Raw genomic sequence first — 12,764 nt, forward strand, 5'->3', positions numbered from 1 at the left:
AAGTCATGCCAACTATTTGATTACAAATATATTAAGGTTTTAACCCTGTCTAAGAAAATGTTTGATGAGGGAATGAGAGGTGGAGCTAGATTGGCATTCGGAGCTCCAGAAATTCTGACCCAGTGAGGGATGAGGTGACATTATACACAATTACTCTCTTTGGTTTTACTTAATGGTAAGAAATCAAAGACCTGGAACATTAACTTCTCCCCTCTGATAATGCTACAAGACATCAGTGTGCAAAACAGAATGTGGATTTAAATATCATTAATTCTTTTTTAGCATTCATCACGGGTGCCCACACTTTTCCCCTCCGTAAAGTGGGCATCACCTTATGTATCAACTTTCAGGATAGTCAGGGACATCAGCGAGGCAAGGCAATAATTACCGTAAAATGTAGCCATTCACACCCTTATGAGTTTTTTGTTTGTTTGTTTGTTTTTAAGGCTTGTCACAGTAGGAATTTAGAAATCACTCACCAAAGGACAGATAAAGATTTACCTGGAGCTTATACACAGAGGACGTCTATAAAATCCAGAGAGGAAATGTCTTGCATGTTTTCACCTGGCTTTGATACATTTTAATAATACAGACATAAGAAATTTATTTACAATCAAAAGCTGGCAATATTAAAATCTCTTGTTCACAAAGGGAGTGTCCATAAACACTTAGGCATCAGCAGCAACCCAAGCGCAGGGTCCCATGGCCACACACACTCTCACACAGTAGAAGAGGAAACATTAACTTATTTCCCTGAATGGGTAGGGTCACGGAAAACAACTACTGATGTGACCTGAGCAATTTTCTTCGAGTGGCTAACTCAGTTTCCTCAGCTAAAGAAAGAAGATAAGCACAAGGGTTTAACCTTGTGAGCAGGGTGAGGAGGAAGAGGAAGATCGTCTCCGGGAAGCACCTCCCTACCTCCTGGTCACACAGGAAATGCTCACTGAATAGTAGCTTTTTTTTTTCTCTTTTTTTTTTTTTACTAAATCCTAACTGTAATCACCCTCATTCTGTATTGCTGAATGGACCTGTTGTATTCCTTCCACTTTCAACGAAACCAGGGCACCTGCAGAGGGAGCAGAGGCCTGAGAACAGCTGCTCAGGGTGTCTGTGCCTTGCTTCCAGAATTTTCCAGGCCATCCTTCATCACCCCTCTACTTCTCCTCTCTTGGCTTTCCCCAGATGCCTCGTGAGGGAAGAAACACACTCTCTACCTGTGCCAGACTCATTTACTTATTTATCTTCCCCAAGATACTTCTTAGGCCATTTCTTCTCAATAAGACGGTAAAGAAAATGAATTCTGCTATTGTGCCAACTTGACTCAGAAGATCTAATGTGTGTGCCAAAAATCACTATTCTCTTATTACCACATTCCATTCTAACACGTCATGAAAAAGCTGATTTCTAAAAATATATATTATTTGAATCATAATTGTAATACAGGGTGATTCATTCCATTATGATTACTTGGACAATTATACTAATATTACTCAGATTAATTTACCTCCTCACCATTATGATAATGTAAGTCTTTTTGAGAAAGGACATTATGTAATGTATTCAATTGTTATAATTATCCCACATTTTCTGTATTTTTCATCAACCAAATGTTTCTTTCTTTTTAAAATACTAAGACTAATATTAGAGGAAGAAAACCTGTTTCCAATTGTCACATAAAGCATTTAAAAAAAGCAAACAAACAAACCAATCAATGTACTTTAGAAGCTAAAAGAAGCTAAACTTTGTTTAACTTTAACTCCTGGCTGAGCAACTGATTTTGCTACTGCTGATGGCAATACTGATTAGCGGCCGATCAACTGTCCTTTAAGTGCTTAGTCAACTCACAAGTTGGTCGCCAAGGAAGGCTTCTGAATGTGCTGGGCATCCTTTCTCTCACAAGAGGTGTGGCTGGTGGCAGATGAAGTGGCGATGACTCCCTGGCCAAGCAGCACTGATCCCTGGCAAACTCTTGGTGGGAGGAGTGTCCAGCAGGTGCATCTGTGTGCGTGTGTGTGTGCCTGTGTGTGGTACCCTGGGTATTCCCTCTCAGATGCATAGACTCCACAGTCAGGAAAATGTGACACAGCACCTTTATCTGGGTCCAAACCGCAGCACCCTAATTTTGTTATCCTCTGTTCCTGAACCCTTAGCACCCAACACTTCCAAGCAGGGCCATCCTCTCCCATTTCCTCTTTCCCAAGGCTTTTATGTCAGAAATACCTGGACCATGTGCACATACGTACCCAGGGAGGCAAGCAGAGGTAAGCAACTGACCCCTCATTCTCTTATTTTCTCTGAAGAGCCATTCCCCGTAGTGTGGAAGTGTGTGTTTGGGGTAGTGGGCAGGGGGCAGCTGCTCTATTTTCTCTTGGTTCAATTATTCTATTTTACTTTTAGGGAAACAAGTTTAATTTTGCCAGCTAGTCTATAACAACTGTGTGGCCCTTGCTTTGTGGTCTATCCTGAGGTAAGTGCACACACTGTGTAAACCAAACAAAGAAGAAGAAGAAAATACAGCTATATTGTATTTGAGAAAGTTCCCGTCGGCAGGGAGTTTTTTTTTTTAACCTTTTCATATATTATTTTACCTTTTTTTTTTTTAAATCCAATTCCTTCATTTTTTGGCAAGAAAACGCACAACAGCCTCAAAATAGATAAAGAGTTTAAAAGTACCCTGGTGGTCACAGCATCAGGGAGCCATGGCCACTCTTGGTTCTGAAAGAGTGTGAGTGAGAAGTGGGCGCAGGCAGGAGGTGTGGCCTTCAGAAGAGGAATTAGCTGCTGCCCACTGTGGGCAGGCAAGGAGGGAGCTGAGAAATGAATGTCTACAAATCATCCCCCACTGACAGTTTCCTGCCGGGGTCTCTCCCTGGGCAAACTGGGTGAGAGAGTCCTGCAGGGAAGGCCCATGTCAGCGCCCACAACACAGAGCTTGGGGGAGCCAGGCAAGAGCGCCCGAGGAAGTGTGGATGGAGAATCCTCAGCACATCAACAAATCTTTAAAAAAGAAGCCAGAAGCTCAGCTCTAATTTGGCCTGAGGCACATTTCCTGGGGACTCCAGGTTTCATGACTTTTCTCCCTTGTTTGAATTTGTAACATTTATCAGTTTGTCATTTGCTATCTCTCTTTGTACATATAAAGAAAGAGTTTTAATTGGACATCTGAACTATTTCTTTTGAGGCTTGGTGGGAAGCTGTATTGATCCAGAGTTGTTTCATATATCACAGCGCTGATCCTCATAAACTTTAGTGCTTTAGAAAGCATGTGAACTTTCTAGCCCCGTAGGCACATCAATGCTTGCTGACTTTATTCCTTTAACACTACATTTTGCCTTCTATGGTTCCAACTCTGTATGTGAAGGTGCGGAATATAGGCCCTGAACTCAAGAGCATGTATTCTTTCTTTCATCCTTGAGTTTATTCTTTTAGTCAAGCAAATTTTGGGGTACCCTACTATATGTCAGGTGCTATGCTAGGTACTGGGATTACAATGGCGACAGAAAGGCTCGGCACCTGTAGCTCAGCGGTTAGGGTGCCAGCCACATACATCGACGCAGGCTGGTTCAAACCCAGCCAGGGCCAACTGCAACAACAACAACAAAATAGCCGGGCATTGTGGCAGGTGCCTGTAGTCCCAGCTACTTGGGAGGCTGAGGCAAGAGAATCACTTAAGCCCCGGAGTTTGAGGTTGCTGTGACTTGTGACACCATGACACTCTACCCAGGGTGACAGCTTGAAGCTCTTTCTCAAAAAACAACAACAAAAAAAACCCAAAACAAAAAACGATGGCAACAGAAAAATGGACACAGTATCACAGAGTATGCAATCTGAGGGAGAAGATGGCAAAATATAACGGAGAAAGCATCACATGAGCAAATGTAAGATGATAACTCTAATGAGTGCGATGAAAATGCAAAAAGCTGGTCTGATAGAGGCAACTGACCTCAGGAGGTCAGGGAAGGCTTCTCTGAGGACAGGGTATTTCCCAGGTATTTTCCCAGAAGCAAAGAAGAGTAAGCATTAACTAGGTGACTGCTGAAGGGGGATCGTAACCACCGGGAACTGCAAACAACTTCCAAAGAGACAACATTGAGAGGAGGACCTTGAAGAGGGCAAGGGGTCAGAAGGATGTGCTACCAGATGAGAAACACAGCCCAGGGCCAGGACTGCCTGCTGTCATCTTAGGAGGGATTCTGGTCTCTAAGATCAGAGGAAGCATTAGGGGAGCTTAGGCAGTGGGGTGAGAGGGTCGGATTCGGCATCTGGAAGAGTCCTTTCTGCTGCGTGGAGTTCAGTGATGGCAGCTTGGATCAGGGTATCACAGATGAGGGAGCGGAGAGGGTGAATTTGAAAAACAGCAGAGAGGTACAATGGATAAGGCCGTCGTGAATCACTGCATACAAAATCAGGGGGTGAAAGTGTAAGAAAGTTTCTATCTTGCATTAGTGATGTGGGTGAAGGGCTGGGCTTTCAGACACAATGACATACACTGCTCTATATTATTGTGATACAAGTTGTAGCATTTATGTAACTCATATAATAAAAAGGTTTGATGCAAACAAGGAGGAATGAAGAGTTAACACAGTATCTATAATGTAACTGCACCAGCAACACTGCCTGCTGCTATGACCTGTGTCTCAATCTAGCTTCAGTGACTAATCATATGTCTGTAGATGTAACAGACTTTATATGGCTCCTACAGGTAGCCAATTTAATGCAGGATCATAGAATATCTATATGCTATGAAAATAGGGGAATGTGCTATTCTCCCTCTGCACTTGGAAAAACTGAGATTTATGGTAGTTCATAACTTGGCCACGTTTATATTCTCTGAGTCAGCAGAAAACGGAAGGTTAAAAAACCCTCAAGGTCCGAAGAGCTGGAAAGAAATTTAGAAATCATTTGACCTGGTCCCTTTGTGGAACGAGAACAGAAATTTTTGTCCCAAGTCTGATGGGTAGTTAGTAAGCGAGCGCAGGTGTCTTGATTCTTAGCCCTGCACTGGTTTTTGTTGTTGTTTGTTCTTTTTTTTTTTTCACGCTAGCACATTTACTGCATTTCAAGCTAATTCTCCATCTCTCAATGATTTGGCCTCTTCCAGTAACTCAAAGAACCCTTTATGGAAGCACTGGATAGCAAAAAGTATTGTGGAGTGATTGTGGCCCAAGCAAGTTAGGTGAAAATGTAAGCTGATGTGAATTTGGCTAGTCCACATGTAGCCCATATGAGAACAATTACAGTTCCCTGAGACCTAAGTTTCTTCATCTATAAAATGTGATAGTTGTGAATAATTATGTTCTTGCTCTATGAGATGATGGTTCTATGTATGATGCCCCCAATATCCAAGCATCCTTGCTGGACTTGGGGAAAGAATCCCCCTCCCCTTTCTTTCATTGTTCGGAATATGTTTCCTGATGAAAGGGGATATGTGCTGGTTTTTATCATGCAACATATTTTCGTGTTTAAACTCCAGAGAAAGTGAGAGGAAAGCATAAAACAGGAAGCATCTGTATTTTTAACTGGCAGAGCAAGTGGAATCTGATGTGACTTCAACATTTTTCACTGCCTTATATTAACAGATGGCTAGAATTCAAAAGTGCTTTACATAAGGAAACGGGTGAAAACTGGTAAGGAGGTCTTTCAAAGGGAGGGGGGAAAGGAATGAAGGAAGGGAGGAAGGGAGAGAGGGAGATTGCAAAACCACTTTGACCTTCCTCGGTGTGGCCTGAGATAGGCCACTCAGTTCAGGGCTCACTGGAAGCCTTGAGTCTCCCACCACTTCCTGCCTGAACATTCAACTTTCTAAGACTTACTTTCTCCTCATCAGAAAGATGAACTGGCCAAGACACCACAAGAGAGAAGAGTTTCGTGTGAACAAAGCTTCGGCAAAGAACTTGGTTGCTATTTTCCCAGAAGCAAATGTTCAGTAGGACTCGATCCCAACACCTGGATTGGAGCATGCGGTTTCTATCATATTGTCTCAAAAGGAAACTCAACAGCCAGGGTGGTAACTTGATCCCTGGAATGAAACTAGTAAATCTTCCCACCTGACTTTTCAGTCGTTGGGCTCCTGTCCTTCGATTTCTTTTGATATTTAACAAAGAATACCATTATCACCTTTCTCCCCCAATGTATTCATGGATTCTCAAGTTCTCCCTCAGCTGTAAGACCCTCAGAGAAATGAGAAAGGCGTGGAAATTCAGACCCCAGTCAGATTCTTTTATAGCTTCTTACTGGAATTCTTGATTTCCAAAGTTAATGCAATGTTTTGGTATCCTGAGTGACAGGATTCCAGGGAGTTCTGGTTGGCAGACACCTAACACGCTCTACCTTGAATCAGGAGTGGCAACGCCCCCGGGTCACATGGTGGCAGAACTCCCTTCTCGCTCACCGCGTTCCAGAAGAGCACATCCTGGCATCTACATCATTTCTTTCTCTCCTTCCTTTCTGGACTTGGCCATCAGTCTCTATCTGTCTCAGGGAGATCCCAAAAGGATGGCTGATGGGCTGTTCCTTCTGCTGCTGATGGAGCTGGGTGTGGTCTGGCCCCCCACACTGTCCCGGCTTACACCCATCTGGCCCCCCCTTGCTGTCAGGCGTCACACATTCTCCCCCCTCTACCTCCAGCCCACTGGGATAAACCCCCAAATCCCAGCGCTGTGTGGTTCTTATTTCAGCCCTCTGTGTACACAGCACGGAGCTCTCATTGCACTTTCCCCTTCCCTACAGCATCTGAGAAAGGAGAAAAGACAAAACACAAAAGCCCACTTCACACTTCACTGATTTCTTGTTGTTGCTAACAGATTTGTCCATCTAATTTGGACAAGGAGAAAAGAAGCTCCTGCCCAGTGGGCAGTGAAGGGAAACTGTGATTTAAAAGGGGCTGGATGAAGCAGTTGATTAAAAAGCAAGCTGGTCCTTGTTGGGCCTAATTTTTGAAAAGCTAGTGTTGGCCTTGGACATGTGTTAGAATGCAAGGGGGCTCGACACTTATCACACTGGTTGTGGAATGCTCTTCATCTCTCTCTGTTTTTCCTGTAGTTCAAAAAAAAAAAAAAAGAAAGGAAAACAAAAACAAACTACACAAAAAGCATTTTGGGCCCCTTGTGGGTTCTGCTGAATTGGTGAGTTTTTTAGGATGAGAGGCACCTCCTCATTCTCAGCCACATGGGAGACAGAGAATCCACTGTTTATGCACTAGACCAAAATACAGTATGCCTCTCCCAGAGTTATTGTTATTACGGTTATCATATAGAGAATGTGGCTACACTGTACCTTTGGGCGTCTGACCTTGGGCTTCTGGACAATTTCGAGCGGGTTTCCGCATCCTTCACAATGGCATGCCAAGTTTTGCGTGTAAATATTCATCACAGCAGGCAAATTTATTTAGACAGGGGACTCATAGCTTTTTATCCAATTTTGAAATCATCTTTGATTTCAAAATAAGCAAACTTGCCTCATAGATTAATAGGCATAGCATGTTATTTTGTGAGATCACCCATGGGTTTAACCAGTTTAGCACTTACTCTTTGGGACGAATTGCTCTGGAGTCCAAATAACTCACAATCAACTTGTGAAACATAGACCTCCTCATAAACTGGAGACTGACTACATTACTGGAAATAGTTCTGTGTAAAGTGATATGTGGATTACATGCAGCCAAGGAGTTTATTATTTAAAGATATGTTATGGGAAATTATTTTACAACCATTGATCATCCCTACACTCTCTGAGTTGTGAGTATGAATTAGCTGTCCTTAAAAGAGTATTTGTGTGACTAAAGCCAGAGTTTTGAATCTTTTGGAATATGTTTAGAGTCTAACATATAACTCTAGACAAGTTTAGAGTCTTTTTCAAATACAATCTATAAACTTCTCTTTAAAAATAAAAGCTAAACTTGGAACATGTGACAAAGCCATGAGGTTTTCTTCAAATAGAAGGACCACAAGTGTTCTCTACAGCTTGCAAATCTCCTTCCCTAACATGCAAAGTGAAGAGCTATTTCCTTATAAAGAACCACAACATTTAGAGAACAGCACCTTGGTCCTTTTATCTAGACATTGACCCCTCTGATGGAGTATCTGAACAATACACGTACAGGTAAGATGGTAAAGGTGCAAAAACTTATTTGAATATGGTTGTAAGTCTTTTCTATACAAAATATATATCTAAATTACAAATAATTAAGAGTCTTATTTATTTTTATTTTTTAAATTTCAGATTAATATGACAGTATAAACAATTAGGTTACCATATTTGTATTTGCCTGGCAAGGTTCCTGTTGTAGCCGTGTCCCACACGGAGGAAGTGGGCCATATACCCTTATGTTGTGCCCATGAAGTGGGAGCACACCCATCCCCCTCCCTCCCTCCGCTCCCCAGAGTATTATTTTAAAATTTTATTTAGCCTCACTCACTGTTAAGGATTTATGGATTGGGTTAGGGATTTCCATTTCTCCTCCCAGTTTCCTCACTGCAGAGGGCTCAATGGATACGTACGCAGTAGCTTTCCTGACCGTCTCTGAAACCCTTTCTAACACTGAAATTCTGTGAGCGACACCCAAAGCACTCAAAGGCACTGGGCCTTCACAGGTGGAATATTCCAGTTTGGGGCCCGGAGGAAAAAACGTGGCTCCAGATCTGCCCCTGTTCTTGTACCTCGTACTAGTTCCTGCCAAGTCGTCTTGCCCAGATTTCTGTTTCCAAGGCTTAATCTGGCCCTTTCCTTTTCCTCTTTTGCCCACTTCCCCAGCAAGCACAGACACTGTGGTTTCTGATACTGATTGACTCTCCTGTCCGTGATTCAGGATCTCTTCAAGCCAAGCTTCCCAGGATCTCATCTCCTGGACTACGGTGCCCTTCCCCAGCCTGCCCACGTCCATCTGCTCTACACCTGACCCCACCTCATCTCACCCCCAGACTTGCATCTAACTTGCAGAATTACATGCTAATAGCCCTGTTACCTGTTAGGGTATTTTGCTTCGTATATTACTATGGTGTTTATTTTTGTTCAAATGAAAGCCTTATTCTTATGTTCTCTATTCAGTGAAGAAACCAGTCCTCGGGTATTTCTGTTTTTTTGTGTGGCCTTTCTATGAAACATATCCCAGGACTTCCACCCAGATAGCCTCTAGACATGTCTAGAAATAATATTTCTCAATCTCTAATTCCTAGAAATCTCGCTGGGCTATGAACATTTTCCTTGGTACGTGAGTCCCATGCAGCTCTCGGAAGGTATAATTTTTATTCTTCACCAGCGGTCTTGCCTCATGTTGATGTGCACTCCATTTTATATAGAGACCCCTTAGCTATTACATCTCCTCCTAAAAAATTCCCAGCTTTATGTTTCTTCTTGTGTGTGTATCTGGCCCGCATACCAGTCCACAGCTGAAAAAATGACACAGGTAACAAAACACATCCCATCTTTTCTGCTGATGTGAACATTGACAATACGTTGACAAAGAGTGGAATCTTAAAAGTACACTAAAAACATATAATTTTGTTTTTGGCCACCAGGAAACAATTTAGAGGATAATTTTCAAGAATCATGGGAACGAGACACTTCTTTACACATACTTTTCTCTTTTCCTTGACCATGTGCTGAAACTGAAGGTCTAGGTGCCTTAGTCTCAGTGGCTCTGAGATGCTGCAAAACCTGTGGGCCAGGTGTCTCAGTACATTTGGGCTGCGGTACCAAAATATCTTAAGACTGAGTAATTTATAATTCATAGGCATTTTACATGGCAGAAGAGACTTTAATAAAGAAAAAAAATAGACATTTAATTCTCAGAGTTCTAGAGGCTGGAAAGTCCAAAGTCAAGGTGCCAGCAGATTCAGTGTCTGGTGAAGACTCACACTCTCTGTTTCAGAGATCGCGGCTCCTGCTATGACTTCACATGGCAGAAACCAGAAGGGCAAGAGGTTTGAGTGTCCCTTTCAACCTCTATTCAAGATCAGGAATCCATCAATCCCTATGGAGCCCTTATGACTTTAATCACCTCCCCAAAGCCCCACTGTGAATAATACCATCACATTCATATTAGGTGCCAACGTATGAATTTTGGAAGACACCAACATTCTCACCAGAGCACCAGGGTTCTTTATCCCCTTGTCACACTTTATTCTCAATGGAAGACCTTATCAAATTAAAATGTGAACTTTCCACTAAATTGTGGCTTTCACAGCCTTAGAGGTCTTTTGACCTTCATGCACAGAAACACGAATAAAAATGGAATTTGTGAATTCCATGTAGCCCTTTTTGCTCTGCACTGTTTTAATTTATTAAACTGTCTTTGGAGCCTTACATTTGACACGTAAGCATGCCATCTTATAAGCAAATTGATATGGTAATAAAGCCTCCTAATAAGTTCAATCAATACATATATAAGGATTTTATTTCAATTCCAGATCTTACTGGTGCTGCCAAGAAAACAAGCTTTGTTAGATGAAAGAATTTTAAAGCTGAACTCTATATTGATTAGTCTTTTTATTTAGTATTCCCTTTGAATTTTATGTTTCCAAAGAGCTTGTAACTGTTCATCATGCTTCTGTACATCAACCCTGGTGGACAATATTTACAGGAAAGCTCCATTTTCCACTGAGAGCTAGAGAAAGAAAGTTTCTTCTGTATGCTATTGCAACTGACTAAAGGAAATAGCTTTAATTTATGTTTGGACTGAGATAATTATATGATGTTTCTGGCACACAGTGGCCACTTTATTCTGTCTTTAAAATCAAAACAATTAACAAATACGTATGTACTGAGCATTTCCTGGAGATACAAAAGAATGCTCCAGCATCAAAAACATTCTATTTTTAAAGAAAACACAAATCCATATATATAAATTCTATGTATGCACTCCAAAGGAATCTGCATTAAACAACCTGTTTGGTTACATCCAGAACAGAATAGCATCCCTGCAGGTGGGGTAAACAGGAGAGCTATGCCTTGGAGGTGATGAAGTTACTGAGGAAGGGGAAGGCATCCAGACCAGGAGGCACACAGGAGCAAAATCCAGACACCGAATGTGTGTGCTTTGCTCAGAAGGCAGAAAAAAGGCCAACTAAGATGGAAAAGAAATTTCAAGGAGAGGACACTTCATGCATTTATTATAACTTGAGAAAGTAAGCAGAAAATAGTTCTGAGACATGCACAGTCCAGGCTTCTTAAAGGCTAAGCCTTATCTTATTCTTTGTAATCCCCTGAAAGGCTTATACTACAATGCTTTTGCAGAAGTACAGCGACTAAAATTCTCTTCCCAAGAAGCAGGGACAATTGTGTTATTCCCATTTTGGCGATGAAAAAACTGAGCTCATGATGTTGCTTGCCTAAGTACATGTAAATGCTGTGATCAAGCTTCAATTTCCCAAATGCTTACCTTCCCAAAGGCTCTCTTCTTAATTATCGTGGTACAACACACAGGTTCTGGGCAGTAGCTGCCTGACTGGAATAATCAAGTTGATCTGGACCCTGATCTTGGGAGTCCGGATGGGTTACCAATTCTACAACTTAATCTTAAGATCTGAGAAAAATACTTAATAAATTCACAACTGAATTTCCTCATCTATGATTGAAACTTACAATTGAAATTCGTAATAATTACCTCGTGGGGTGTTGTGAGAATTCAAGGAAATAGTATCTCTATCTATATTGCTAGAGGATATTAAATCCTTCCCAAATGTTAGATCTCTTTTCTCCCCATGTCATCCACCTGTAATACTTAAACAAATAATCTATTATATTACATCTAACAGTGGTGGCTTGGTCTTATTCCTGCAAATCATTCAGCAGTGCCTGAACATGTTTCTAAATTAACTGACGTGGTAAAGGAATCTGTATGAAGATCCCTTTAGTGGCTTCATAGTGTGAAGAGTCCAATCCTCGGAGCTAAGCTCTGCTTGGCCACCTCCTCATTGTGTTATGATGAAGGTGCAGTGATGAGCACTCAGGCCTGGGGTCTAACCGTGTGAGCTCAAGTCCTAACTCTGCCCCACCAGCTGTACCTACCTGGAAAAATTGCTTGATCTATCTTTGCCTCAGACACCTCAACTTTGAAATGGGAATGTTAACAGTACCATAGACTTATGGTGAGGTTTAGATGAGTTAATGTACCCAAAACAATCTATTCAAAAAAAATGTTAGCAGCTATGGTTATTTTTTCTTATTATTGCCCACAATATCCAAAATAACGTTGTGTGCCTGTTACAAAAGACTTTTACATGCTCTGGTTTATTTGAGCACTGGGCTCATCCCATGAATAGCAGGGTAATGGTTCTTATACCATTTCATGAGGGTTTTATTTCTGGAGAGGGATGAATTATACATTATTTTTTTTAAATGTTCAAACAACACAGGGAAATTCAAACAGAAAAATAAAGATACGTGGTATCACGCCACCTAAGAGGAAACCACAGTTAGCACTTAGGTGAAAAGCCTTTTAGGCAACTATTTCTTCTCACAGGTACAGACAGATGTGTGGCTATGAGTGGAACTGGGCTCAGCAGCTATTTAACAAGAATTAATTGGATATCAAGCTTGGACCAGGTGAGAGTGGGAGAACTGGAGGGAAGTGGATGATTTGAAAAACACTAAACAGTGAAAAGGATTTCATGATGGATTAGATATGGGAGATGAGGACCGTGGGAAGGTAGGGATAATTTACCACTTTGCCTTTGTATCTATAACAGGATTGGCTGGTGAGATAGTGACTTAGGAGGGAACAATATTATTCTGTGATATTTCTGCTTGCTCATTAATTTGCT

General features: G+C 41.6%; 1 protein-coding gene across 1 annotated transcript in view; it reads right to left on the minus strand.

Moving 5' to 3' along the window:
- The window catches only part of NRG1 (neuregulin 1), a 1,208,564-nt gene that overhangs the window by 627,724 nt on the left and 568,076 nt on the right, over window positions 1-12,764 (minus strand). The gene's annotated exons all lie outside the window — the stretch shown is intronic.

Source organism: Nycticebus coucang, chromosome 24, assembly GCF_027406575.1.
Source record: "Nycticebus coucang isolate mNycCou1 chromosome 24, mNycCou1.pri, whole genome shotgun sequence".
NCBI classification, from domain to species: Eukaryota; Metazoa; Chordata; class Mammalia; order Primates; family Lorisidae; genus Nycticebus; species Nycticebus coucang.